General features: G+C 44.2%; 1 protein-coding gene across 1 annotated transcript in view; it reads right to left on the bottom strand.

Moving 5' to 3' along the window:
• The window catches only part of LOC122792203 (tyrosine--tRNA ligase, cytoplasmic-like), a 480316-nt gene extending 454402 nt beyond the window's left edge, over positions 1 to 25914 (bottom strand). The window contains exon 1 of the mRNA XM_044059934.1: positions 25665 to 25914. The gene's annotated coding sequence lies outside the window, so the exon portion shown is untranslated. The remainder of the gene's footprint in view (positions 1 to 25664) is intronic.
• Positions 25915 to 26237: the final 323 nt, after the last annotated feature.

Here is a 26237-nt window from a genome sequence, read left to right as displayed (position 1 = left end):
ACCTGTGTGTAGTGCGATAAATGCCGCTGTGCGGCAGTCAGGGTCTACAATGTCTGACAAAAGGCTAGCAGTGAATATAGTGGCCTGGTGTGGAGACATATACCGAACAGGTTTGTGGGACATTACTGCCAGGGACATTGGAAGGTGACAATGGGCCAGTGTCCCAGGACATATCGTGTGTATGTCAGTACTGTGTATGTGACCACAGGGACACTACGATGTTCATGTACGGATTGCGACCCTGTAGTGAGTGAGAGGGTGTATTGCCAGTAAGTACGCCATCGCCTGGCACGTTGCCAACATTACCTCGGTCTGCAATGCTTGGTTGACTATTGTATGTGACATCAGATGTGGATGTTGCCAAAGAATACTGACATACCACCACAATGCCTGAGGCCCCACACCGCAATGTGCGGCAGTCATGTTTAGGTAGCTAGCTTTGGAGTATGTGATGATGGACCTTGAGGACCCACCATGGCTGACAAGTGATGCACCCCACACATGTGAATGTACACCACTGTGCAACAGCCTGTACCTGTGGTTGTACATTATATGTGCATGGAACATGACCACCACAGTGGAGTCTGTGAACTGGTCAGTACCGCCATGTCTCTGTGTGGAATAGCATGATTCCTGCAATTGTGTACATGCTACTGAAGTGCACTGTGGTATGTGTCAGCATATGTATGTGTAGTGTCCATCTGCTTGGGTGTCATGATGCTAACAACTGCTGTCAGCTGACATCTGTAGTAGTTGTTGTAGTACACATGTTCCGTGTATGCTGTTATGGGTGTGTTTCCAGGATGTGGCTAGCAAGACCGTGTAGCATATGTGTTGAATCCACCAAAGAGGGGATAACCCCAGGTGTGTCACACCAGTCACATGGAGGTAGTGTTCATGCTAAGGGTAGTGTAGGTATGGTATGTGTTGTGTATTGTTTTATCCAGCTGAGCGGAGTGCATGACTCAAGCATGTGTAGGTACATGGGTGTCTATCCCAGGGAAGTGTGGGTTACTGTCAGCACACAGCAGTAGTTGATGTCTGAGGCCCAATGTACACTATAACAACACAGAAGGTATGTAACCTGTGGCGTACAATGTCGACTCTTGTCGCGTGTTACAATGTGTATAGCGGTCACAAACACGGTTATCTGCACATGGAGCACCTATGATGCACTGTGCTAAGCAACTATCCAGGATGTGTGCAAAACACTGTGTGATGTGTGAACACCTCATCTGTGGGTGTTCTGGTCCAGGTATGTGCCTGGAAGGTACGGTCCGTGTACAATCCGTAATCGCAGGTGTTCTGTGCAGAGCATGGAGGCAGGTCCCAGTCACCACAGAGATATGTGAGTGGTGTAATAGTGTGTGTGCCTCACTTGTGTGCATCACAGTGGAAGATGCAAGCATTGTTCCACATGAACCCATGTCGTGCCTGCCAGTTACAGCCCTGCTGGTGACAGTTATGTGAAACTGCCAGAGAGGCAGTATACCATGTGAAGATGTACATGTGTGCTCTACACCCCAGGCCGATGGCTGCAGGTCATGCGTGCCACAGCATTGTGTTTGACCTGGACTGTCATAGTGGTCAGACACCACATGCCTGTACAATAACAGTAGGAGCATAGGCAACTGTTGCAGTGACACAGTAGGTCAATGTACAGTGTTCCAGTGTCCAGACCAATGCCGAATGTACACCATGGCTAGACACACACCCAGAGGGCTATAACACCGGTGAGCCATTGCATGTCCTAGTACACGTAGTCTGTGTATTGCCATCACAGGGCAGTCACAATAACATGATGTATGAGAGATATTGTACCAGGTGATGTGTCATGTGTGCGTATGTTGAGTTGCAGAGGTGTTCACCCGTCCGCAACATCTCAGTGCATGATGCCTTGTGTAACATGATGTGTGGAACTGCATTGTGATTCACAACAGAGTCATCTGTGACTGGTGTGTTGTAAATGTTGTAACCCATGAGTCTGCGGGATATACACTGGTGATGTTGGCTGCCATGCTGGGGGCCACCAGTGGTGCCTACAGTGGTTATACAGACATATTGCATACGTTGTTCTTACAGGAATGTCCAGTGTTGTAGATGATGTGGTACTACGCGATGGTAGGTGTGTGATGTGAATGTTACACATCCAGACGTGACCGTCAAATGCAGCCATGGTTGTTGACAGCATCACCCCCATCCACAGCTGTCGGCACCCTGTCCCCAGAATGGGTAACAGTAGCCCTCGTACTGTGCGACTAACGTGCAGATCGTAGAACACCTACTACTGGCTGACTAACAGTGTCAACTAGGAAGGGTATATGATGGCTGAAATACGTTGCTCTAATGTATAAATATGATATCCCAATGAATTACCATGATTCCCATCTAGTAAGCCATGGCTGGCATGTAAACCGTGTACAACAATGAATGTGTGACAGACCCTTCCAATGTGTAACCTTGATGAACATGCACCTGTTAGAACACCAAATGAGGTACGTTGCACGTAATGATGTACAACTGACAGCTATGGGCACAGCATGGATGCAGAAGCACATCTCCCACAGGCAGTACCGCTGTACGTTGGTAGGGGAGCATTGCACGAGTACATGTGACAGTTGCTGTATTGCCACATGTACGACATATCCTTCATATAGGGGTAGCACTGGTACGTGACAGTTGGACATGCCTGTACATACGACCATGTCCCACAGGATATGTGTGTTAAGTGTGTACAACACCTGTCGTACCTTCAGCAAGCTGTGAAGTGTATGACTGCCAGTGTACCTGTGTGACATGTTGTGCAATGGGTGCAAAGGTAATCAGTAGCACATTACATGCTCACATGTCCTGCACAGGTGCATAGCTTGACCATACAATACAAATAGGGTGTTGGATAATAGCAACCCACAAGAGGTGATGAGTAAGGGTGGCAATGCACTATCACCTTTCCGGGTAAGGTGTGCATGTCCATGACACATTAGCACTTAAGATGTTAGCAGTACAGCTGTACAGGGCGGCATGTATATTTGATTACAAATACCTTTGCGTGTTCCACCAGTGGCCTGTTGACAGACAGACATCAACACAATGTGCAGGATTAACATGTGCACAGCACATCACCGCTGGCTACAGTAGAACAGGGTTTATGTGTTGACATGTGCACAGAACATCAGCGCCAGCTACAGTCGAACACGGTATGTGTTGAACCCCACCGTCATTGTAGCCCATGCCACAGAGAGAAATGTTATGCATCTGTGTATGTACGGCTGGGAATGGACCTGACCTAGCAGTATAGCTGTGTCAGTGTTGCGAACAACATACTGAATGGGCTGTGTGTGTGAGGTGTGTGTCATAAATGTATGGTCCGATGGATGATACCAGCATTGCCACCACTATGTGAACATCCCCATAAATGAATACCTAGGCTGTGCTCAACACCATGGTCACTGTGGAAGGGATGGTACTGTGCGGTGCACCCACCGACATGGTGGTGACAGCAGGCCCTGGATGTAGACATATGAGGTACCCATGTCAGGTCGGGGTACCATCCATGTGCACGGGATATCACCGTGCAGGCATATACAGCACTGTGTTGAACAATATTACAGCACATAGCACCTGTCAGGGGTAATGTTTATGCATGGATGTGCGATACCAGCATGCACAATACACACCCCCACCATGCAGCATTCTGCCTACCTTGCAGAAGGACATTGTCCACACCATGATGATGGACATGCGACATGTCCATATACCTATATAAATGACATATGTAATGGACAGCCACCGTCCTAATACTGGTATTCCACAGGCTGGACACATCCCTGTGCCATATCTGTAATATACCCTGCCATACCATGCAACCCTGTCCATCAAGGCTGCACGTGTCATCACAGTCATACATGGTGCGATGGCCACATGGTACATGCACTATCAACTGACTGGATCAGTAATGTGGCACTGATGCACCTTGTGGTGTCACAATTGCTGTGTGACAGCGTGTAAAACGTGTGCGCACATGCTATGTTTGACCATCCCTGCAAATGTCATATGAATAGACATTGTCCCATGTGTATCACATGTGCAATACAGGCGAGCCGTGGCAGGATGTTCAACACCTGTACAGTGCTGAGTAGATGTATATGGCAAAACACATGCATGTACAGGTGTCCATGTGTATGTGTGCAGTGTCACTGCTGACGTCCATAACGGCTGCATCTGTGATGCTATGTGACATATACACAGCATCCAGGTGAACAGTAGTACTGTGGACACATCGGGCCAAGTGCAGATTGGTAAGAACACAGGTGCAGGCAAGTACACATGTCCACAGCAAGTTATCATCTACATGGAGTATGTACACTGTGATGAGTTGACACAGAGATAGGATATGATATCCACTGCATAACGGTGTGACAGGTGTGACAGCAACACGTCAGCTGTATCAGTGTCATGATGCTTCTCAGAGATTACTGTGCAGATGTACATGTCATAGCAATGTATGTTCAGCGGTATGCCAGTACATCAGTGTGAATGTGACCTGTCACCATCATTATGTCTTACAGATAATGGCACGTTCACGACTCCCAGCCTTCAGCCGCCAGGAGGATGATGTCATAATACCATTGCTCCATGACAACTATGACGTGCTGTTCAGCCATGTGCCACAGCATGCTCAGCAGCGGGATGACCTGTGGCAGGATATACGCAGGAGGGTGAATGACGTGGGTGGCAACAACCACACCTACCAGCAGGTACGCAAACACTGTACGGACCTGATATGGCATGCGAAACAGTGTGCCACTGCAATCGCCAGAGAACAAGGTGGAACAGGTGGTGGGCCACCAACCCAGCCCCCACTCACACACACAGAGGAGCTACTGGCCAGTCTGGGGACACCCAGGGAACAGCATGCGGAAACACTAGCCGCCATCGTGGAGGTGGGTGTCTCCCAACCAATGAGCCTGGAGTTGCCTGGTAAGTTAGTCCTGCATATGCGTATGATATCCACTGTAGTTGCAGGTGTCACTGTACATCATGTAAAGTAACAACACATGCCAGGTATATGGGCACACAAGCTGCATACTACAGTATGCTACGTTGTGTATGCAGATGTGTGCATACCATATGCTATCACACAGGTACATGTGTTCACATGCACAGTGCGAACTGTGGCTGTCGTACAGTCATGGATAATGTTTCTACTGTTGTGTCGCCCCTATACAGGTACCTCTGGCGTGTCGCACAGACATGGGTCCGTTGCAGGTGAGACTGTTGTCAGTATCAGGCATGTTACAGTGTAAAGTTATTTGCCATGTGGCCAGGTATAACATGCACACCTGGGTTTTGTTCCAGTCACGTTATACAGATTGCACCACCAGACACACACACGCCACCCATGTGCAATAGATACAACCGTTATTATACACCGGCATGAAACCACAGTACCTGTCAATGTGATATGTGCGGTCAGCTATGCATACAATGGTGGAGGTGTTCTACAATGGATGCATATGTAGTATGCATTGGAACATTTGTGGTACGCACACAGTACCACACAGCGAGCAGTGACATGGGCAGCACACAGTTGTCACCATTGTGACATATGCCCCTGCATTGTGTGCACACATTGTGACACACCACCCATCTCCCAAGCTTGTGGTGGTCTGTCTGCAATATTGTCACACCATCACATGACCTACACCCGACATAACAAACATCCACACTGTTGTCTGCATAGCCCTGTGGATTGTGACACCTCTGACATGTATGGGTGTATGTCACATGGGACACCACAGACATGTGTACAAGATGCCCATCACACACAAAATTGTCCAAGACCCGTTCACACATGGCCATGGGTGATAGCCACAGACATGGTGCCACACAGTACGTCTGATGTGGATAGACCCCATTGCACATTGTCCACACATAGTGCAATCATAGCCGTAGTGGACCACTTGTACATTTGATGTGTTACACCGGACAACCGGAATGCCTGTCTGCAGCCACCGGTGTCACCGATGTCTACCATATACGATCTGTGGAACAGCATGACTGTGTTGCAGTCATGGCAATGCAATGCGTCCATGTTATGCATTGCACAGCAACATACATGCGTCATGTTGCCATGCAATGGCACAGTGCCTGTACTCCACACTGTATAGCTATGTACACGGCTCACACTAACCACACCTGCACATACTCATTTGCTAAACATGCATTCTATCTGTAGGCTGTACACACAACACTGCACTGTGAAGCCCATTATGATGCTGTGCATGTGTCAGGACACCATTGTGTCAAACATGTATACATGTTACTGCACATGTCAGCGGATTACATGTCAAGGTAACATCAGTCATGTGTACTGTTAACCTGTTTGTGGCCACATGGTGTATCACGGTGATGCATGCAAATTACCATGATTGTGTGTACTGCATGCCTACTGATATGACACCTGCTTGATGTAGTGTGCACCCCAGGGTGGTATGCATACTAACACTATTAATGTCTGAGCTGCATTCCCTGTGCTGTAGTGCAGGAATGCTGCATGCCATCTGAAATATCACATGCATGGTGTGTCTGTGTGTGTGTCTGTATGTAATGTACCTTACAGTATGTCTTTGCATTCACAGGTGGTGTAGGTGCGTTAACCTCCTGCGGTCCATCTGATGTTAGTGTCCCCACAGATACTAGCGGTGATGACCATATGCATGAGGTACAGGCAGGGTTATCTGGGGCAGAATCTGTGCCATTGGTTATCATCCCACCTATGTCCCCCTCTTCCCGCACACGGTTCTGATGCCAACACATACCACATCACCGTTGCCCATAGAGGAAGGACAGTCAGCGTCTGTTGGCATTGAACAGGAATGTGTGGTGGCTACAGAAGGTGTGACTACACAACATGTTGCCAGTGTAATGCCTGGTGATGTGCCACACAGGCATGTGGCTGGTGCTTTTCATAGGAGGACCTCTGGCAGACATGCACCTGCAGTACAGGGCGCAGCAGCTGGTATCACCAGACGCATGTTACAGACTGTAATGGCGGCACAGGCACGTGCAGAACGGCAGAACCAAGAAGGGCAGAGGCTGCAGAGGGCTGCAATCCATACCCTGAATGGCAACATCCAGTCATTGGCAAATGCTCAACAGCGGATTGCTAATGTACTGGATAGGCGATTAGGTGAAATGGTTGGAATCCTCGACCGAGGCATGGCAATCCGCGAGCATGAGCTGTCCGTGCTGGAAAACCTGGTAGGGGTGAGGCGTAGGACATGTGGGAGTAGGCCAGCAACACCACCTAGTGTAGGTCGACGTGTGCGTGCCACCTCTCATGCCCACTCACATAGTGCCAGTAGCAGTAGCAGTGCAGCTGGTGCTGCACTGTCCACACCAGGACACAGCAGGCCACGTGGACGTGGCCCTGGCTGGTCCCATCGTGGACACGGTTCCAGCGGACATCTGTCATCGGACAGTAGCCACTCTGTACCTCCACCTGGTAGTGCCCATGCAACCCCAGGCAGGCACAGGTCACGTGGCCGTGGATGAACACAGTGAGCTGTACAACCTGCACTGTACAGTCTGGGGCTGTCAATTATACCCAGTGTAGGCATCACATGTGGCTGAACTGTGTACACACATACCCACACACAGCAGACAACTGTAGGGCTCCACCACATCCACATGCATTCTGCACAGACATGTCCAGTAAACTCACCGGCCCTTACACACACACATGATGTTATCCATTGGTGCAGCCTATGCCCCTGGCAAACATATCACCCTGTGCATATGATGAAGCCTCTGCCGCATCCATCCCTGTCATCCACACCATCGGTGCAGGGTTATGCAAATATATTCTGATGCACAGGGTGGACAGGATAGTGAGAGGTGTATGTGATACCTGTGTATGCATAGCGTGGGATGTGTATGTTGCAGTGGTTGTGTATGAATACTGACAGATGCGTATGTGACGTGGGTTGTGTACTGTCAACATGCAGCAAGCATACCATGTAGTGCAGGTGCAGCATGCATTGTGATGTGTTCACGGTATGTGTGACGGTTACATGTGTAGCACCATGTTGGTTCTGATACCCTGAATCCCTCCTATGGTGTACTCGCATGTGCCTACAGGGAGCACCGTTATCGATCCCCCACATGTAGCTGTGGATTACACACAGGCACATCTGGCAATATCAGCATACTACATGTACCCGCAACCTGCCTGGACACCTACATGACACACATGTCCGCACATATACTGCACCTGACGCATGTGGTCGGTGCCACAGGCTACAGTGGACAGAGATGTCACATACATAGCAGGACACACTACAGGTATGGTGACATGGTGCAGGTGTCGTACACAGCGTGATGGCCACGGACTTCAGGTGTCACCTGTCAGCTGTGGGGCACGCTGTGCAGCAGTAGGACCCTGTAACAGTACAGGAACATGGTCTCAATCGCAGGGTGTACACCACTATGACACACACCCCATAGTGTGCAGATGGGGACACCTGCCTGTGTGGTCAGCACCCTCACAACACTATGCACCCACACTCCATGTCACAGGGAGCGGACTTGCACAGGTAGCCAGTATGGCTCACACCTATGGCATCGACAGGGTTGTGCAATGAAGCACCAGTACGGGATAGTCACCATGTGTGGCAAGTGTTCGTTCACAACATTAGCATACACCCTCACACCAAGCAGCAGACATACAAACATGTAGACACACACTCATTGTGGTGACCACACATGTGTACACAGAGAGACAACGTGTTGCATGTACTGCACCATCCAAATGCATGCTCCCCACACTGAGGTATGTACAGATCTCTACTATGGTGTACAGGGATGTGTAGCATGTGGGAAATATCCCCCCCGATATGTGGCATACATGGGCACACATTCATGCACACATGTCAGTGCTGGGAATACTACACCCGCCATATGATACGTGTGCAGGCATGCAGTCGTATGTAGTGCATTATGTGTACCAACACTGTATCTGGCAGATGTACTGATATATGCACTTGGGGGTGGTAGGTGTTACAGTTGCCATGTGACATACAGTCGATAACACCTGACCGCTGGGTATGCATTATGTCAGCACTGTCATGTAACAGTGACATAGCATACTGTATGCACATGGCAGGGTAGGATGGTGTGTGACACAACTGTGAGCCACCACCTGCACACATGCATGTAGACAGGTGTTTAAACACATTATGTACACACATACCTCCATACGTGCTGTTTCTATGCCACCGTATAATGGCCCCTATGATGGGTATGCATGTGGTAGGTTGTTGCAACTATGTTATGGACATCGGCCACTGCTCAGGCATGGCTGCTCCATGCACAGTACACGTCACGTGTCTCCTGTTGCCATGTGTGTATGCATTGCTACCTTTTGACATGTGTGTTGACATACATAAAACATGGACTGTGGTATGGTATCACAGCTGTCACAAGCAAACAATACAAGGGTATGTGTCCCAGTCAACACTGCTACACCCTGTAGTGGGAGCATTCCACAGACATGGGTTCACCTTCCATTCGTGTGTGTAGCACTGCATACACCAGTGTTATGCATGTGGTACATCACAGGCTTTGTATGTGTCATGTGTGCAGTCCATGCACACATCCAGACAATCACATGTATGACATATCCAGACGTTTGTTCATTGTGGTACAGCAGCAGTCATGTGTCACAGCTGAGTCAGGGTCGTGGTACATGTGGAGCCAACCTGTCCATGTATACTGATATGGGTGGACTACATCACACATGTTGGATCATTGTTAGTACATGTGTACTCTGCACAACTGGTGTACACTGCTATACAGACCTGTGGACATATGTCACATGCTGTTGTTGGACCGTGAGGCTTACTGCTGCACCGATGACATGGTGCTGGCATGACAGCTACAGTGTTCACTGCAGTGTGTACATGTTTGACATGCACCCGTGACACCTGTGATGTCATCTGTGTGTGTACGAGTAACTGCATGTGTGACCACCCTGTGCGTGTGGACAGGTTTACCTTACTGTGACCTGCTGTGTGTACATTCCGTCTGCATGCTGGACGGCGCGTAGCAAATGCTAAGTGTGTGAGCATGCCCAGTAAGCAGTTGTGTAGATGGACACACTGTACATTGCACACTGCGCCCTTCTGTGATTATACCCTGTGTGCATGCATGTTTCCCCTTTGCAACTGCTAAGTGTGTGAGCATGCCCAGTTTGCTGTTGTGTAGGTGGACACACAGTACATTCCACACTCTGCCCTTCCATGATTACACTCCATGTGTATGCATGTTTGCACTTAAGTGTGTGAGCATGCCCAGTACGCCATTCATGGGCACACAGTACATTCGGCACCGTCTGATACTAGGCGTGTAGCCATGGCCATTGACATCCTGCATAGCCATGGTGGCCATCCAGGCGAATTATATATAGTGCAGAGAACCACCGCACGGCACAATCCACCTTCAATCTAGCAGCGTTGTATACACCAAAGACACTCCTTGGTTATAAAAACAGTATGAATTTATTGAAACATACAAAAACGACTAAGCGCTTTCGCCAACAATATGGCTTCTTCAGAGTCCTGGACTCGGAAGAAGCCATACTGTTGGCGAAAGCGCTTAGTCGTTTTTGTATGTTTCAATAAATTCATACTGTTTTTATAACCAAGGAGTGTCTTTGGTGTATACAACGCTGCTAGATTGAAGGTGGATTGTGCCGTGCGGTGGTTCTCTGCATTATTGGTATCTGCCCTTGTGGGTGTTTTTCTACCTTCTACGAATTATATATAGTTGCTATGCCACAATGGATGCCTACATCAAACACACTGGTTGCTCTCTCAAAGGGTGTACTGTCTGTGGTGCAGCCCGTATCCATTTCGTGATGTAGTGCTCCGTAGATAGTTAGTATTCCCGAGTGCAGCACTGCCGTGTTACTGTACGTCCACCTTGGGATAGTAACATGCTGTGTGACTGCTCACTCTGTATTCATTCCCTATCGGCATCCTTGCCTTTGCGGATGATATCACCCACCTAGGAGTATGCCTCTGACAGTGCTGTGCTCAGTAATCTCGGTAGCGTGTTCTGTAAATGCATCATGCTGTATTGTGTTCATGTAGTTAGGTGTAGGTTCAACTCCCGGCCCTTCCCAGTGTGTGTGTGTGTGTGTGTGTGTGTGTGTGTGTGTTTCCAGCTGCCTCTGGAGACAGTGATGCTTTTAGACGCCTCACAACACATACATTTGCTATCAGCATCTATTCCTTTGCGGATGATGTCACCCACCTAGAAGTATGCCTCTGACAGTGCTGTGCTCAGTAATCTCGGTAGCGCGTTCTGTAAATGCATCATGCTGTAGTGTGTTCATGTAGGTAGGTGTAGGTTCAACTCCCGGCCTTTCCAAGTGCGTGTGTGTGTGTGTTTCCAGCTGCCTCTGGAGACAGTGATGCTTTGACGCCTCGCAACACATACATTTGCTATCAGCGTCTATCCCTTTGCAGATGATGTCACCCACCTAGAAGTATGCCTCTGACAGTGCTGTGCTCAGTAATCTCGGTAGCGTGTTCTGTAAATGCATCATGCTGTAATGTGTTCATGTAGGTAGGTGTAGGTTCAACTCCCAGCCCTTCCAAGTGTGTGTGTGTGTGTTTCCAGCTGCCTCTGGAGACAGTGATGCTTTTAGACGCTTCAGAACACATACATTTGCTATCAGCGTCTATTCCTTTGCGGATGATGTCACCCACCTAGACATATGCCTCTGACAGTGCTGTGTTCAGTAATCTGAGTAGCGCATTCTGTAATTGTGTCATACTGTCGTGATATAGGGTAGGTAGGTGTAAGGTCAATTCCCATGCCTGCCAGATGTGCGTGTGTGTGTGTCTATGCTCCCAGCCGCATGGGTTCGTAGGTTATGGTTTTAGGCGCTTTGCAACACACATATATCCTGCTGACGTCTCTGTGTTTGCGGATGTTGAGACGTACCTAGTGGACTGCCTGTCTGCTGTGGTTAGCGACCTCAGTAGCGTGTTCTCTACGTGCGTCATGCTGTGGTGTGATAGGGTAGTGATGTGTAGGTTCCACTACCGGCCTTGCCAGATGTGTCTGTCTGTATCTCTCTCGATGTATATATATATATATATATATATATATACATATTTTATGCCCATAGCGCTGCTCTTGCATGGACAGCTGTCTGTCCCATGTATCACATATTTGCACAGCTTACACATAGCAATGTGGTACGATGCAATTCCGAACATTGTCCATGCAACGTCCGTGTTCCGGGAGGTGTTACACACCCTTACAGACATCCGCTGTATATCTTGGCAGACAGCTATCCTTGCTGTACTGTCACTGAACTCATACATGCCATAGACTTTGTGTATCATTGCCTGTTTATGATATGTGTATGTCTATCTGAGCTGTGTGCATGGTCGTGTGCATGTCCCACTATAATCATCTGTGCAGGTGTCGCCAATATAGGTAATTCATGTAGACTGCTGTTTAATTTGCATTTCAGCACATACCTGCGGACAGTACTGCACTTCCTACTGCAGCACATTTCATCATCTTGCAGTGGATAATAATGTTTCCACACACATGTATCTGTTTCTGTTCATAACACTCCACCTCAAGGAGCGTATATCTGGACAAGGCCTTATGTGATAGTGGGACACTCAGGGCCAGTAATGACATGTTGCTTTTAGAAACATTGCTAGTGAGCACAGTGATATGTTATGCATGAGTATGGCATTTCTGTCTGATCTGGTGTCTTCATCACGTTTGTCGTTGTTCCCTGTCGTCAGTTATTATGAGGGTGCCAGACTGTTACTGTTACGTGGAACACAGCAAACATACGAGGCATACCTCTACACAGTCTGCGTACAACTGTACAGTTGCAGAGTATGTGTCTGATACAACATACCTACTGTCTGACTACAATACACACACTGTGTACGGCGGCATGACAGCCCACATGACATTACTTTGTATTTGCACGACCCACCCACACAGACAGCTGTATTCCTCACACAGGTCTACATCTGCTTATCCACACTAATTGCTCTTTCATGTACCATATGTGTGCATTGTATTTGCGCTTTCCGTCAGTGGCGGGGCTCACGTACAACTATGGGGGTCTGGTAATTGTTATGTTGACACTTCATGACACCCTGGGGGACACTTTACCTTTGTGTCTAATTACCTTCCACATTGACCTTTGCAGGGCATACGTTGTCATTCACATTTTCCGGGGTATGACTTATACATGTTTGCCCATTTGTCCTGCTGTCTTTCTTCTCACCTGTCCGCCTAATATCACCAGTTCAGTACATGTATTTTGGACAGGTTAGCTCCATCATACCCTTGACCCGTTGTCATTATGTGTACACGCCCTGACGTTTGGCCTTTGCCCTCGTTACATTTCACATAGTGATGTGCCTTTCTAGCTGATTGCTGTCTAGGCATTACGGACTGTGCGGTAGGTGATAGTGACCGCTATTTCCATTGCATGATTAGTGACACTCATAACATCCGTATTCATGGCTACGCCAGTATTCGCACAACGGTCTGAGTTTGTATGGGGTATTTATAATGTAGTCCCTATCTGTATTTCCTGTACTATGCCTTACTGCAGCTGTGTTATTCTGACAGTTTTCCAGTTATGGGTACCATCTTGGTCGTACGCATGTCCATCCATGGGAATCGCCTACAGGACACTGATATAGGGCTGTACATATTTCCAACTTGCTTTCCGCATTATCCAGTGGATGCTTTGCACCATTATTGAGAATAAAGGCATGTGCTATACCCACATCCCTCCCACGGGGCGGGCCTACGACATCTCTGCCAAACAACACCTAGGCCCATTTCTGCATACCCAGGTTCCCATGCCTGCAACCCTTTATGGTACACATTACTCACGGTTAATGTGTGCGGTACTGCGATGTGGACGCACTTATCTGCACTCCCCACTCTAGGGATATCTGTTCATACGTCCTGCATTTCATGGACACGTGTCATCACCCTTGCACCTGATTTTAGTGCATATACAGCTGATTCGTATATGCGGCTGTCACTTCCTTTGCGTCAATCGTTGCAGGTACTGCGAATGGATAACTTTTTGGAGTCCTATAATGGACACCAATATGCATGTTTAAAGTGTAGAACTTGCTGGACTGTCACTTTCTGGCCAATGATTTTGACTGCTGCTGTATTATTCCCCATTCTTGCTGGACTGTCACTTTCTGGCCAATGATTTTGACTGCTGCTGTATATTCCCCATTCGTGGATGTCTGTTTGACTACCCATATTAGCTATTACTTGGCATATTTATATCCATGTGTCATATATACGGGACATAGGTCTGTTGTGTGTACATATATACATGTAAACTCCTCGTTTCATACCTTGCTTTGTTAATGTCTGTGGATTACCTGTCTACACACATCTATAACCATACCATACCTTTCCACTGTACAGATACTGGCAGAGTGTACGGATGGTTGACCCTTTATCTTAGGTGTGTTTTACATTGACCTGTGTCTATCTGGCAATTTGCTGGCATTTCATTTGAGACTTACGGTGGCACCTTCTGACAAGTAGTTCAGGTTACGAATGCATACCCTTCGTCAATCCCTGCTACTAACACACCCGTTATTCTATCCACTTTCTATGTTTGTTTTAGCACATATCTTGTGTTTCTCACTATTTGTACCAGTACTTTGCATGGCATTGTCCGGTTCCATACTTTCAGAGGCTGACAGTTTTGAGACATGTGTAACTAATGTGGGGGAAACAGCATTAATTTACTCTGCTGTGAGCGGATCACACACGCACAGGCGCACTTGCATTTCCTTATTGTGGGTTACGCGCAGGCGCACATGCATATCCGTATTCTGGGTTACATATGTTTACTGAGTCTTTGTGCTTACGTGGCCTGTATTAGTTGTGACAGTACCAGTAACATACATATCTCTGATCCGGTTAACGGACGTATGCGGAACACACTTTCACCTTTACATATGTAACTGTCTTTGCGGCACAGACGCATTAGTTACACGTTCACATTTATATGTTCTATACTCGTAATTCAAACGGGACTGCATTCACGTTGGCCGATTGCTGTGACCACTACACGTTTGGTGTTCTGTCTCATTTATATGCATACCCATGGTACATAGCTACATTAACATATCCCCCCCCCACACTCACTTACGTCACAGGCATCCATTCTCCTGCTGGGAAAAGTGTGGTACTACACGTTACACATTCCCTATTCCCTAATGCTCTTGACCCAGGATGCATATGGCGTAACCGCAGGGATATTCAGAACACAAAGGCTTATAGTCCCAACGCATACGGGTCTTTAATTGTCAGGCTGTTCCTGTGGTGCTCTGGGATTAGTCTTGTCCGCCTAGTGTACAGCACTGCCCTGACCGTGTACGAATGTCAGACGAGGCACATGGGCACGGTTTGTCCATGTTTATTATACCATGACCCCCCCATTATTCCAAACCGTACACGCTGATTGGCCAGCATGCCCGAGTTATACTAATGGAAAACGGTCCGGTCGCCCGGACCTTTTTCCATTAGTATAACTCGGTATTTAAAACCTGTCTCGCTATGTTAGATGGGTTTAACATAGCGAGACAGCTTTAAATAAGCAACGGAGATGTCCGTTGCTTACTTTAAAGCTGTCTCGCTATGCTAAACACATTTAACATAGCGAGACAGGTTTTAAAAGAAAGCAACGGGAAAATCAAGCTCTCCGTTGTTTTTTTGTAGTGTTTTGCTATGTTAAATGGGTTTAACATAGCGAGACAGTTTTAAAATTAGCAACGGACATCTCCGTTGCTTATTTTAAAGCTGTCTCGCTATGTTAAACCCATGTAACATAGCGAAACACTACAACTAAGCAACAGAGATCTTGCTTTCTCCATTGCTTTTGCCCACAGCTCTGATGTACTGTGCAGGCGCGCAGTACATCAGCACTGCTGCGGATGCCAGACATCTGCGGAAGGGCAGCAGACAGGCATTATACTATGCCATTATGTAAGGGAATTAATAGTTTATTTTCTTACATGATGTCATGGTATAATAGCAATAACCCACTTCTGGGTGTAGGTAATGCTGTATTTACCCATGGTTGGCTTTGTTTGGTCCCGAGGGCGAAACCGTGTGTATATCCAGCATTACCCACACCCAGGCGTGGGTTATTGCTATAATATTCAATCTGTGTTTACAGACACGGGTGTTTGGACAACCGACAATAGCCTATGCTGTTGGCATACAATGATGTGGGTGGTGCTGGTTATCATACATATTCCATGTTGTGCGTTTTTCCCATTCACAATTGTCTATTCCCTGTAGTCATTCATACGTGGATATTTATGTAGCACATGATTGCACTATGTATTACCTGCAGGTATGCTGTGTTACAGTGAACATATGTGACGGTTGGTTACAGTGTATATGTGTACGTACCTCTGTGATACTGGGGACTACCACACATCCTTCGCAGCATTTCATGCGTATGTACATACTATTATTCGGCGGCCTGTAGACGGTTGTGAGAGCACTGATTACATGTGTCCCTATTTGTGCACGCATCGTGTTAGTCTTTGTCCAGCTTTTGTTGCTGTCATGGGTTGGACGGTGGTGTTGGTGTGTCATTGGGTTGTATTTATACTGCCGATACTTCAGTGGGGGGTAGGGTTAGCACTTCTTCCTCTTTGCGGGGGAGGCCCCATTATGGACATCTGTGTCCTGCGTCAACACTTGACACGTGCCATATGTCCTGTGATATAAACACAGTAGTGTATTTCTTACCTTCATTACTACTTGCATGTTACAGGCATTTTGTATCTGGTACACATGACTATTATATTGGATAGCTTAAGCTATTCACATGCTATGCAATAACCTTTCATTCTGGCATATACGTGTTATTCTATCCTTTGCATTGGCCGTGGGTGTTTTACCATGCAAATCCACACATATCTACGAGTGATGTCCCACCTTGACAATCTGTACATGTGGCAACCCTGCTGGGGTGACCTGCTTGGTGGACAGCTGTTCCACCCTGTGTATTATGTTTTGCATGTCTGCATAGCTACTCATCAGTACCGTGGCTACACATACTGCTTTGTCCAGATGTGTACAGTTATGGACACCGTGGCGTGTGAACACCTATGGGGTTTCGACAGGTCTGTAACCACACGCGGGGTGTACACATTCTGCCGACACATTCACATGCAGCCATTTGGATTTCAGTACCTGGGATGGTATGTTGACATATGTGGGGTACATATTTGCAAGCCTGTCACTGCCTAAGACAATACTTCCTACTACATATGGGGTATACCTGTTCTGTGTAGGTGTGCAGCTGCGCAAGGCTGCTAAGCTGGATTAGGTGGACATTCAGACATGGGTGCGGGTTACGTGCTATAAAAAGGGGTTGTTGTGTATTACATCTGCATGCATGGGTTCTGCTTCTGGATATTCCCATTCGGCATATGCCATCCTATGTGTATGTGATGGTTACGTTGCTGTGTATAGCACATTTTACTATACATATGTTTGTGTGTGTTTGGGATGTCTAGTTTCTTTATGGTTGCTATATGGCCACGACTGCCCAGCTGTGTACTATCACTACCACTGTGGGACTGCTGGTGACCATGCCCATGGGGATAGTCGTGTGTATTTGCGGCGCGCTGACATGATGCAGTACACCTCCACTGGGTATGACTGTTGACAGTGCAATACGTAATGGACACAGTATTCTACGTATCATTTGTTCCATGAACGGGAACATTTTGTATTTCGTGCATTTATGTTTGGTTCTCCATTTTGTGTGGACGGGTACTATGTAGCATACTTTGCATAAGTTTCATTATCCACGGACACTGGTAGGTGCGGTTACTATTGCAGGCGGCCTGTAAGAGTCAGCACTTTAGGTTGCTCATCGCCTGCTGACTTGGCCACGCCTCTGAGCGCAACCTAGTTAGGCTCCCTGGACTCGCGCACGTGCCCTATGCATGTGGTTGTGGTTGCAGCGCACACTCATTACTATGCATGTGGCGCTGCTACGCCATTTATACGCTGCACGGCCGGCGCAAGCCTTACACCGGCCTTGCGCCGAGCTTCATGAATCCGGGGGAATGTCTTTGTATAACAACGCTGTGCTGTTCCTCCGCATTCTTCTGCATTTCTTGATGTACTGTACACAAGTATGGGACTTATGTTCCCATACTTGCACAGTACATCAGTGCTGTGGAAAACAAGCAATGGAGAAAGGAATATCCCAGTCGCTTTTTTTTATTATTTTTTCCTTGGAAAAAAATATATAAAATCTGGACAGTTTACAGATATGAGAGACACGGGGCAAAATACAATTAAAATCAGGTACATTTCTTTAATTTTGCAGAATGTACCTGACTTTCCTTGTATTTGCTCTGCCCTCTGTACGTACCACCTCTTGACCTCTTAAATCAAGAAATGTCACAAACCTTTAAATAGGAGACAAAAGTCTCTATTGTAAATGTTGCTCTTATAAACTTAGAAAGCTGCTAGAATAACAGAATTTATGCTATTGTGCACTGCCTAAAGGACATGAATTCTGACGCTGAAATTTGTCATTATTTAGTGGCTTCACTCCTCATTGATTGGTCAGAAAACCACATTTTTAATGAGGGAAAGACTGAAAGTATGAGGCAAAATTTTGGATAATGTGAAAATCTGGACACCTGAAACTTATATTTCCATAGCATACACTAATGAAGGAAAGTCTGATAGAAAAAAGTCTGGGTGCTGAAGTTCAATTGACATATCCACAATTTACAATGGGCACGCTGGTTTGGACTGACCAATCAGCATGCACATTTTTGAATATTAACAAGCTATCATTGTACAATCATTCTGCTCTCTCTTAATAAAACTTTAATGTCTTTCTCAAAAATTTAACTCCAGAATGCAATCAGCTATCTGAAGGATGTTTCTTGATCTTAGGCAGGCCTCTGACCCACTGAATTACACTCTGCATCTTGGGAGGTTAACTACTTGAGGATTCAGCAATGATTCATCATCTACCTCTTTGGTTAGCATTGTCAGCTCACAGCAAGAGATTCTCTGGTTCGACTCTTGGCTGGAGCACCTTCTGCGCTGAGTCTGCATGTCCCTGCGCTCGAGGGAGTTTTAAAGACATTCAGGTAGGTGTGTGTGCTTTCTGTGAAGGTAGGGCACCGGGCTGGCAACTCAACACAGCAAAAACTCCACTGCCAATCAATTTGCGAACCGGTGATCCACTGTGGCAATCCCTCATGAGAAGTTGAAAGACAATCATTGACTTCTTTAAATGCAGGACTTTTTGTGGTGACTGAAGGTGCTGCCACTTTGAGAAAGGTGCTTTTAAAGCTGTGGTCCTACAAAGGTCTGTCTTGGGACCACTTATATTCACAAAATTTAGTAATAACTATCGTTTAATCTGCCCTCAGCAAAACTAGCACTACGTTCCGGGGGATATCAACAATTTCGTAAACATCTTTATCAGTGCTGTTATATAATCTAAACATATTTACAAAACAAAGCATAACACTTCCATCTTTTCAGGACATCATAAATTTTATGGTTCAAAAGCCTGTTTAGACTCTGTGCTACGACTTTACCAACTAATCAACATAACTCTGTATTCTCTAAGGCATTCATCACTGAGTGAATAAATGTCACAACATTTAAACATCTAATTCAAACTTTCAGAGATAAAAGCTGGGAATGACTTTATTTTGAAGCTATCCCATTACTCATCTCTTTCCAAACAAGTTTAATCTCTTTTAGAAAGGTTAATAAAAAGCCCTTAACAGTGCTTCTCTGTCTCCATTCTAATAATCGTCCGTCAACAACATATAGCTGAAAACACCATTCCACCTCCCCAATTCGCTCCTCTCTTTTTGTACATAATCAAGTCATACCTGCTACATTTGTCCTATTCTTATATTATTCTTACTGGTGTACAGGTTTCTCATATGTTTTACTTCATATATAAATTATCTTTATTATTGCTTTTAATACAGCAGTCCCGGAAGTATTATACAATTCATAAATCTCACACAACTTACATGATACAGCCCTTGCACCATTCACTGGTCTCACCAGCTGAGGACAAAGAGGCCTACTGTCTCTTCAATCAACAACCTTTGACAGTACAATTCAAACAGTTGTCCTACTTCACCAAATAAAGCATAAGAAATTGCTAATTTGCATCATTGTGTCATTATCATGACTGACCATGCTCAAGTCAAATCATCCTACTGAGAAACCTGCACACAGCACAAGCCATTCTTTTTTATAAAGTGCAATGTCCTTCCTCATACTTAAATTAACTATTCCTCAGCTTGTTCACACATGGTATCCAACACAAATTTAATTTGTTGATTCACTGGGCAGGCTGTAAAGTCTTAAATACTTATAAAAGTAAAAGAATAAAAATGGCTTAAAAGTAACTTTTCTTAAAACTTTAAAGCCAACTAAATTCTTGTGGTTAAGTCAAAAACCTTCTAGCTGAAAACAAAGCATAACTATTAAACATTAAATCGCCTACATAAATGACTGACTGAATTATTAAATATCATAGTTTTAATCAGATTCATAATGGGAAGAACAAACAAAAAACACTTGTCATAATGGGAAGAACAAACAAAAAACACTTGTGTGGTAAAAATGAAACAGTTTTACAACAATCGGCACCTTTACATGAAAATTAAGCTAGGAATAAATCAACACTATTGAAGAAAAATCATCTGTTCAATGCCTTTCAATAACCATTCATTTAATAAAACTGTCATAATTTTAAAATCCATAATTAAAGAAAAACAGCCTATAATTGCCAACATAAAGAGGTTTCAGAATCCACAGGACTTGGACTAATCTTGGACAGTTTATGTAAGCAAAGGAGAAACCATCCTGGAACAGTATACAACTGTATCATTAAAGAATAAGGAGGTGGCAGTTGCATTTTAAAAGCATTTCTAATACACTTAAGCCAAATAAGTGAATATAAATATAGGAAGCTGTTATGTGTGGCAAGAAGTAGAGAAAAAGGAATGGTCTGAAACAAATGTTCGATTAAAAACAGACAAAAATCAAAGAAAGCATTCGAAATTTCCTGTCCTGGTATACTGATGATTAAACTATATCGATTGATACAACTGAGCAGCTCTATAAGGCGTTATTAGTTTGTACCTTACTTCTAAAGCAAATGAACAGATTTTGCTTAGCTTCAGACCATTTAGGTAATACTTCAGAAAATTAACCAGCAAAAAGACTCATTTATTTCCAGGTGACTTCCAAGCCGCTTTTCAGAAACAGCAATAGAGAAAGCAAGTGATGAACAGACTGCCTCCATTCTGCACAAGTCGATTTTCTTTGTTAAGAAACTGAAAACAGCTGAAGAAATCGAGGCAAGTGCTGATTTCTTCTTTGCTGCAACTATGGCTTTTTGCACAAGAGAATTATGAAAGGCTCGACAGAAAAATGTTATTCTTTTCTAATGCTGGTAGAATATAATCTTCTAAGTCACATTTCTGTACTCGCCAAACAGATTTTGAAGACAGCATGATGATGATGATATGTCTAGACAACTGCAGATTAATGAATAGAAAAATAACTGCAAAGTTCCAGATGAGTTCAGGAATAGCAATCAAATGCACACAGCATTTGTAATGAATTTTGTCAGCTTTACCAAAGGCTTGCAAAGTCAGGGACGAGGAAAACAATGCTCACTGTATACAAAGAAAATGTGTCCTTCCTAAGTCCCAGCAAGCAAAGCAAAATAATGTTTCTTTCTGGAGCAGCTGCATATCACAATTACTGAGCACAGATTATGCCGATACAACTATAGCAGAGAAATAACCTAAATTTAAATTTTCTAGTTTGTCAGAACAACTTAAAATTAAACGAAGAACAACATAACCAGGTGTGAAGAGCTTATAAAATGTCATACAGCACAAAAAAATACCATTAATGGTTTCAATAATCTGAATTACCTCAGAACATACCTACTGAGTCACAGTGATGGACTCATTGTGGCTAACTGGTTCTTGCCTATTCCCCAGCCTCCTGCCTATTCAAGCAGTTAAAGTCTGCTTACAAGTTTTCCAGTCTATTAACTAAGGAGGCTCAGCTAGACATGCATGGTACAGGGGAGTGACCGCAAAGTCACAGAAGCAGACTGCTGACTGCACAAGAGGGCATCTCAAGAGAGTCTGAAGCAGGCAGGCACATCTACTCTGTAACAATAAGCAACAGCTGCCTCTTGATACATATCAGAGCCTTTGGCGCTTGACGAAGCAGAATTCATACTCACTATATCTGAAAATGATGACCTGAAATTTCAATGGAAGTTCTGTAAAAAGAAAACCAGTAGAACTGAAACAAGGCAGAGAAAGTGCCTACAGCTAGGAGTTCTGAACTAAAAGAGAAATCCACACTAAGAGTGACCATTGCAAACACACTGGCTAATTGCTGGGCTTTACTACAGTGCATAGGCAGAAAAAAAGAACACTATCGGCCCAAAATATCTTTATAGACCACCTACTGAAAAGGTACCCGTTTAAATTTAAAAACAGCATTATCCATGGACTAAAGACTTGAAACAATTTTTATTTCACTTATTTGTAGCTGTGGTTGTTCTTCAAACTCCAGTTTTAAGTTGGCTGAATGAAGCACACATCTTCTTTTGTTAAAAAGAAAATACATTTGCTAATAGAAACTAAAGCCTAAGCTTCATGTTAAACTCACTACAGCCGAGTGACACCTCCAGATGTTTCTGCAACATCATCTTACTGATGCCTCTAGGTATCAAACAGTTTGCTCAAATTTTCATCAATAATTCCAAAAACATGCTAAATACAATACAAAGTATTAAAAAATGTCATCTTAAAGCTTAAACAATGGCAAACTCAACTGTATTGATGGTTAACCTCTGTCTAGTGCAGATAAAGCTATATTATTTGTTGTTCATATTTACTTTTATATTGTCATAATTTTCATGTTTCTTCTAAATATCTCAATGACCAAGGAACACAGACAGAACTGGCTAGCCTCATATGAAATATCTCATTTGGATAAAAATACTGCTGTGTGCAACTTTGGTTGCTAAAATACTGTGAGTTGTTTACAAAATATTAACTTAATCACCATGGTTATTGGGACATACAAAATTCAGTTTAAGACCTAAAAACTAAAGAATACTACCTCAATAAAAATTGTTTATGTTGAAGATTTTGCCATTTATTATTCTTTAGTACCCCCACATTGTTCCAGAGATACGAACATTTGTTTGAAATCTGAAGATATAATTTGATGCTATCAAAAATCTTAGGCTCCGACCCATTGGAAGTCACAGTGCAATCTTTCTGAGCTCCATTGGAAGGAATAAGCTTCTGAGCTAATTCCACTTCAAAGGCTACAGTAGGCAGGAATATCATTTCCCCATTACTGCCTCTCTCCTGACACCAAACACCAATTTTTCACTCTTCAAAGCTAGATCTTCTTTTCTGATTAACTCATCGACTAGGTAAAACCCCAAACTTGTCAAAAATGTAATTTTTTCCCCCAAAAAAGGCAATCATGGAAACTGTAATATTAAAGTGATCTTGTTTTACTGCTTTCATGTCTGCTTCCCAGAATCCATTAAAAGTTCCCCTTCAATGAGTCATGCTAGACATAAGAAACAGGTGTTATCTTCTCATTCCACTGACACGCAAAGGCAGTAATGTAAACCACAAGGCATCTTACACAAACTTCTGTAGCAGGAGTGCTTGCATTTTTTCATTTTTCCATGAACGACTTATCAAATATGTTACTCTCATAACTTGTTATAAACTATTCAGAACAGTTATACAGATACAGGAAAAAAAAATAACTTGAAGGCTTTTGTAGATACTGTCACTCTGTAGTCCTACATGGACCAACGCCAACTGCAGGGAAACCGAGGACACAAATTCCCAACCAATACCCAAAGGTGCCTCGGCAACGGTAATTCACCCAAGCCAACAAAATAAAAAAAACTCCAAGTAATAAACAAGTAAAATGTAAGTTATTAAGTATTTTCGTCCTACTATGGAAACATCATCAGAATATATCACATCAATAACAAAATCATTTTAAATAACTCACCATGTTAACTCACTGGTTCAAATAAACAACTAACTAGTCATTCAACAACTTTTAAAGAGGGAAAATATACCAGACCACATAAAACAACATACATTTAAACTAAAATGTTTTCACTTTTATTATGGACAAAATAAAATATAGTGAAGTAAAAGGTTGTTGAAAAAAGCAGAAATGTAGTTGTTCAATAATATTTTAGTAAATAGTTAATTATATTTTATGAACCTACGGTAACAGGAAAATAAGGGACCATTTTATTGAAGGACAAAATGAGAAAGAACAGTTACAATACAGCCGCCCTCAATTTCAAGGGTAGAACAGGGGGCATACGCATTGGACTAAAAGACCCTTGTCCACAATACTCCTGATGTGTCAAAGATATTAGTGCAATTCAGGAGCTATTAATCAAAATCTCAAATAGCTGGTACTGCTAATCATAAGTGTTGACATTAGGAAGATGAGTGTTTTATTTTTCTTAGCCTGAATGTTGAAGAAGTGTACTTGATGCTTTTGCTCTTTTTTAATCCTCATTGTTAGAGAAATGCCCTTGCTGTTTTTGCTCAAAGGTATTTTACAAGCACAACACAAAGATAAAACCATCTGTTTATCAAACTGCCTTTCGAACATTACACTGTACTTTCATGTTACAGCAACTACTGACATCAGCAAGACTAACTGCCTACTTAAGACTGGGGGCAGTACCTGACACGAAAAAGTACAGATTTCCCTGTGTCTGTGGCATGTCTGTAGTGTGCCATGCAGGAACACCTTCTGTCAATGTGCACACTAGATATACAGCAAGTATAATCACATAGGTTATAAAATTGGCAAACTTGCATAAATTACACATAAGCAGAACTAAGAAATGTTTAAAAACGAATATCGGACAGCTATAAGCAAAAAGGCAAAGTCCTGCCAAGCAAAGTATAATGAATAAGCACACTATTAGGAAGGTGATGGTCCCACTCACATTTTAAGACATGGTTTATACCACTGTGAGGAATGCATACAGAATTCAGTGCAGTCAAACTGAAGAATAACCCTGCTACAAACGCTGTACACCAAAGTTTCAAACTGAAGAATAATCCTGCTACAAACACTGTACACCGACATTCATAGAATAGGCCAGGGGTCGATCTCAGGATGTCTATCTTTTAAGTAAAGCATTTAGCCACACCGGTATTTCCACGTCACCCTAAAAACAGGCACCAATGCAATGCCGATCTTGTACAGTTTATAATAAATCACCAAGTAGAATATAAAAGGTTAAAATGCTGGGATTACTGACAGACTGGTGTAAGCATGGTCACGAAAGAGTATCCTTGCTTTTTAAAGCTTTTCCGTGCCTTGTAGACGCACATACTATTAATACTGCTAAGAAACACTTTGGAATATCAGGCATAATAGCATCAGTCAAATGACGAATCCACAATGTTTATTCCCAACTGACAATGTTCACTTACCGAAAAAAAAAACCAAGACAATACCACTAACCCTTTTCTGTACAGCAGGATTACAGATGCCTTTACTGTACTACTTCCCAGTGAGCTAACTCTCATATAGCTGCCTGATGCCTTCCTTACTTCATGGGTTTATCCCGGTTAGTGTGCTACCAGACTTACACCGGTGTTCTAATAATTCACGTGTTTCCACCGGTTAAAAGTCTTGCATCAGACAGCGACTAAGAAACGATTACCCAGCCTCTAATCGCAGGACTACAAATTGAGGCAGAGCAATCGAGGCTTTTGGGGCGGGCCGGAATTAAACATGGTGAGGTCACCGCTGAATATTGATTTATTAAGTCACTCGCTGGTTATTTGGATGAACTTGCTATACAGGGCTCGGTAATCTCCAAGTATACTACCAGGGCTCTTGAGGAAAATGTAGTTTATCCTGGTACACCTACGCTGTTGAACGTAGTATTGTTTCTAAACTGATCACTGAGTTAAGAAATAGAAGCCAACTGAGTCATATGAGCTATCTCATTGATAAAACACTGATAAATGTAGACACAGCCATAGTCAGAAGTTTGGGAA

This window comes from Protopterus annectens, chromosome 1.part2 (assembly GCF_019279795.1).
Source record: "Protopterus annectens isolate FY-2018-M chromosome 1.part2, PAN1.0, whole genome shotgun sequence".
Lineage (NCBI taxonomy): Eukaryota > Metazoa > Chordata > Ceratodontiformes > Protopteridae > Protopterus > Protopterus annectens.
This window is presented reverse-complemented; position numbering and strand designations above follow the sequence as displayed.